Raw genomic sequence first — 5,861 nt, 5'->3', positions numbered from 1 at the left:
GAAGAGAGAACAAGGCAAGCCGGAGGGTGATTAGGAAAATTGCACAGATGGGTTTTTGTTCATCTTCAGTCGTATATTGTGGAGATGGGCTAGATTTATTTAAAAGTCCATGGATGGAGCTGACTATGCCACATGAGAACCCCTCCCCTAGCAGGGCTGGATCTGAGTTTGCCCAGGCCGGTGCCCTCCCATGTCAGAGATGCACCTTCATCACTGTTCTGCAGGTAAATGGGGCCAACGAGCTCTTTCAAGCATATTCGGTCTGTCTTGGGGAAATTGGCACTATTAGGCTCTAGTATAGTTGTCGGAATGTCAGCAGAGAGGCCAGTGCTGGTGAAGGACAGTGTGATCGCACATGAAGAAAACTGATGGAGTCAGCTGCCACAGTACATCCCACCCACTCTCTACTTGTGGATCAGGAGAAAGGGCTCACAGAGGTCTTCGGGGTGAGCTGAAATTCCATCAATTGCCAGAACAACGGCGGTGTCAGGAGGTGCAGGAAGAAGTGAAAGGGATATTCTGGGTGGAGGAACGCAGTGGAATTTTATCTGTAAAATCCACAGTGGCTGCTGGGTGGCCCAGATGTGCAGCCTTTAAAAGATACAATTATGAATGTATTTCTCTCTGTCCAGGCTGATATGCTTGCTGTAGCTATAAGTCTGTACGTTTGGGAAAGCTACATGGAACCATAGGTGAATAGTATCCTCCAAAATGGGATTTAAGTGGATGGGCTGTCCTAAAATGGGATTTAAGTGGATGGCTGTCCAACAGATCTCCTAAGAAAACAGGGAGGTCGTCAGGTACCGGCAGAGAGTGGTACCCTGCTGGGCAGGATTAGGATAGGGAGTAAGCCCTAATTTGGTTTGTTAAGGTGGATGCCTGTTACAGTCAGGGCAGGCTAGGTTATGTTGTAGTAAAAATTATCCCCAACTCTGAGTAACTTAAAGGAACAAAGGTTCATTTCTCACTAGAGCTGTTAGTCTATTAGGGATTGACCAGGGCCTCTGTTGATTCTCACTCTGGAACCCAGACCAAGGGAAGTTTCATCTGTGTGCTGCTACATTTGATCTGGCAAGGAAATGAGAACATGGAAAATCATCCACCAGCCCTTAAAATTCAGCCTGCAAGAGACATTTGTCACTTCTGTTCTCATTTCATTGGTCACAGCAAGTCATGCAGCCATATCAAACCCTAAGGAGACAGGGAATGCAATGCTTCCATGTACCCAAAAAGAGGACTAAAAATATTTCATCAGTAACACTAATGCCTACCAAAATGCTCACTTCACTAGGATGGTATCGTGGCCGTGGGTGGGGGCAGAGGGGTCTGAAAGGATTGTGTATCTGAATAGCTCACAGTCCAGTGGACATGCAGTGGTATCTAGACAATGCCTCCACCACCTCAGATTTCTCCATGAGCTGGGTATAAATTTTAGGTGTCAACTTCTGTGGTAGACAGGTTAATGGTCCCCCAAAGATGTCCATGTTCTAATCTCTAGAACCTATGTTACTTTATATGGTAAAAGGAACTTTGCAGATGTGATTAAGTTAAGGATCTTGGGATAGGAAACCTATCATGGATTATCCAGGTGGGCCCAGTATAATAACAGGGGCCCTTGAAAGAGGGAGACAAAAGTGTGAGTCAAAGAGAGATTTGCAGATGCTACGCTGCTGCATTTGAAGATGAAGGGAGGGGCCACAAACCAAGGAATGCAGGTGGTCTCCAGGAGTTGGAAAGGGGAAGGACATAGTCTCTCTACTAGAGTCTCCAGGGAGAACACGGCCCTGCCCATATCTTGAATTTAGTACAGTCAGAGCATTTTAGACTTCTGAACTCCAGAATGGTAAGAGAAAAAAAACCGTGTTGTTTTAAATTTTTCCAGTAGCTACAGGAAACTAATACAATGTCCCAGAAAATGTGATGAGATGAAAGTCCTCATATGACACAGTTTGGAATGGGCAGGACTAGATGACAGGAAGTACTATTGCAAAGCTGTAGTGTTGGTACCTGATGAGTGTGAATTCCATTGCCAACACTCAAACCCACTGACCCAGGGATGGCAGAGAACCCCATCTCCAAAGGTATCTTCAGTAGAAGAATTTGGTCGTGTCACTTCATTATGTTTGAAATGAGTAAGACACAGCTGCGCATGTGCCATAAAACATGAATTTCTTTTCTTTCTCCTAATTTACCCCTCTCCAATTCCCTTCTCTGTCTTAGCCTCAACTCTTTTTCATTTCAACTGAACCTAGCAGCAGAAGCCAAAGCTGAGCAAGGTGCTACCATGATTTAAACACAGTCACCTGCAGAGCATGGCGTAGTTTCGGCACTGGAAGTAATCTTAAAATGCTAATAGGGTCTACCACACAGCCAAAACTTAAATCTCTTCTACAACTTCCATCCAAGATTAATGGCCAAATACCTCTGGTGACTCTCAAGATAGCCTTTTCCATCTTTGCACAACTGGAAGGCTTCAGATCAGTATAAGCAAAAATTATTCCCTTCATGGTTACTACTCATGGTCCTTTTCCATCCCTGCAGAAGGCTAATATAGAACAATTCCAATCTCACTTTTAAATGATAAGCCTTGCCATACTTAAAGACATTTGTGAGGTTTAAGAAAAAAAAAAATAGTGGTTCACTTAGAAACAATGACTAAGACGCACAAGCCGCTTGGCAGGAATCTCTTCTTCAGATGAGTTCATGTCCATGTTAGAATAACGCAATGTTTTGATGAAGTTTATGGAAGAATATTAAGACTGGGACAGCTTCCTGATAGCAAAGGTCCCAATTAAAATTAGCATAATGCGTGTTTCTGGGTAATGAGGGGACAGGAGGAGAGCACAGACCCTAGGAGATAGGAAATATGAGGCAGCCCAGGACAAAAGAGTTTCTCTTGACCTGCTACTCCATTGGATTCTCTTTATGACTTCATAGGGTGAGAGAAACTACCTTTCAAAAATGTCTTCTGGAATAAATCAGCCTCATTATATGCAATAACAAGTCAACCAAAGGACTGTGACATAATTGCCATTCCTTTAGAATCAATTGACTCAAGTTAATATTCTTCATTCACTTACCATCCAAATCCATTCTAAGTCTCTCTCTGCTCTGGTCTGTGACTCCCATGGTCAGCATGACCCAGAGTCAGTAGTCCTCTGGTTTAGGTTTTGTCAGTGAGACACACTTACAAAAGATAAAAGAGTATTAAGAGATTATTTACTCCCCTTCTTGGGTAAATCGATGCTAGCAGAGGCTGTGATAGAGCCTGTAAGCCAGTTCCTCCCCCATGGCTTCAGCTAGTCTTTGGTTTTGGTAATACAAATGCCTCCCCTACTCCTTTAACCCTAGGATAGTAACAATTTCCTACTCCTGCTCTTCCCTGGGGGCTTCAATATTCCTTATTAATTCCCTAAACCCTGTCCTTATCTTTGTGAAGAGCTCCTTCCAGCTGACATTTCCTTCTGTTTCTTGTTAGGACACTGGCAAATAGACTGGTCTTCCTTCCTGCACCTCTGGCCTGCCATAGTGATCTTTTTCAAACATGACTCACATCACATCATTCCTCTACTCAAAGCCCTCCAATGGCTTCCTATCTCACTAAGACTTCTTACAGTGACATATAAGGCTCCTATTTCAACCCTATCAAACAAACCACGGCTTTATAGAATGTTTTTAATTGTCATGAAATGAAAGTACATATAATACCTAGATATATAATTTCAAAAAATATTGCTATAATGGCCTAACAGAAATAAAAGGAAAATATTAATAATAAGAGAATATAAATTTCAAGATCAAAATACTCTGGCATGACCACATTAGAAGACAAAACGAAGTCTCAGAGGATTATATCTATATGTAAAACTACCAAAAATAAATACAGATATATTAAAGTGGTTACTCACAAAGCACAAATAGATTACTATCAGTGCCATGATTTTCCAAAATGGTTGTGCTTGTTAAGAGTTCATTGTCCTCAGCCCCAAATCTACCTTTCATTGCCTACTCTTCGGAAAAGGAGCTCTGCTCTTAAAATATTTTTCCTTTGCACCATGTTAACCTTTGTCAGGAATAGGTTCAGGAGGAATGAGATTTTCTTCCTTGTTACAGTGTACTACTCTCCACAGGCTCTTGTATTATGCTTGATTTTTACAGCATACAGTTCTCGCAGCCTGGGGAACTCCCACAGACTCAGATTCCTGCAGCATGATCGCTTCTCTGGCCAGACAAGCTAGGTGTACAGCAATAAGTGGGATAACCCTGCACAGGAAGAAGTGTCCTTCATCTTTCCAGACGTCCAAATGGGTATTTGTATAGTGTAGGACTTCCACAAACAGTTGTACAGGTTGTAAACTGCAAAACTTTTAAAAGCATCATTGACACGGACCTGCTGGGTATGATATTCCCGTAGGATTACATTGCGTTGTTGGGTGTGCCTTCAACACCCAATTCCTCCAGCATCAGGTTTCTGTAGCACATCTTCTCCAGTGGCCTGCTCCTGCATTGCACAGTGATCACCAGCAGTTTCTCCAGAACCCAGCAGTTTCTCCAGCATACCTCCTATTCAGTGTCACAGCAGAATGTCTTGGAGAGACACTTTCAATGAATGGCTTTCCCTAGCACCTGCTTTTCTGGCAAGTTCCAAAAGGGTGATTTCTAGCAAGTTCTGCTAGTATAAAACCACAGCAACTTCTTCACCATCCAATGAGCCATAGCTGTGTCTTTCCAACAAGTATGGGCTCTCAGCATTCCCCCACCCCAGAGTGGTTGGTTCTTCCATGTTTATTCTCTCTTAGCTCTAGGGGTAGTGCTGAACCTTAATAGCTACCATTCCCATATTCTTTAGAATTCTCTTCTTATTAACCAGTCCCTTCTTATTCTAATTCCATATTATACTTAATAATGTTTCATATTGAACTTTTCCTGTTTAACTTGCCATATGATTTCTCCTGATTAGACTCTGACTAATAAAATGATGAACGATTCTTGGTAAAGTTCTTAAGAAAATAAAACAAATTTCATCTAGATAGTAGTTGCATTCCTAAGAAAGTCAGTAATTATAAAATGATGCAAAATAAAAACTTTTTGTTTACGTGTAAGATGGAGTTTGGTTCTAGACCCAGAAAACTATAAAGGGTTTTTTCCTATGTGTAGGATGCCACTTCACCGCTGTACAGATTGTGCACAGCACAATCCTATGGGGATATCACACCCAGCAGATTCATGTCAATGGTGCTTTCAAAAATTCTGCAGTTTACAACCTGCACAACTGTATGTGGCCATCCTACACTATACAAATACCCATTTGGACATTTGGAAAGTGGACAAGATGTAGGACACTTCTTCCTGTGCGGGATTATCCCACTTATTGCCCTACACCTAGCATGTCTGGTCTCCACTCATTCTATAACGGTAGCATATCTCAATCACTGTGACAACCAAAAATACCCCACCAATTTACAAAGTGCACCAGTGAGAACAACAGCCCACTCATGCCTCATTCCTCCGATCTCATCTTTTAAGCTCTCATCCTTGTTCTAATCATGTCAATCTTCTTCATATTCTTTAAACAGTCCATATTTGCTCCTTGCTCAAGAGCTTTTGCAACTTATATTTCTCTGCCTGGGAAACTGTTAGGCTTAACATCTGCAAACTCTCCTTCACTCCCTTCAGATCTCTGCCCAATGTCACCTTATCAAAGAGTCTTTCTCTGGCCACCCTATAAAAGACAAAAATCCTATACTCATCCCAGCACTTCTTATCCCTCTTATTTTGCTTTATTTTTCTTAACATCATGATCAGAGCCTATAGCATTATATGTATTTACTAAATTATTTTCTTCTAAAAAAATTTTTTTC

This window comes from Pteropus vampyrus, unplaced genomic scaffold (assembly GCF_000151845.1).
Source record: "Pteropus vampyrus isolate Shadow unplaced genomic scaffold, Pvam_2.0 Scaffold200, whole genome shotgun sequence".
NCBI classification, from domain to species: domain Eukaryota; kingdom Metazoa; phylum Chordata; class Mammalia; order Chiroptera; family Pteropodidae; genus Pteropus; species Pteropus vampyrus.
This window is presented reverse-complemented; position numbering follows the sequence as displayed.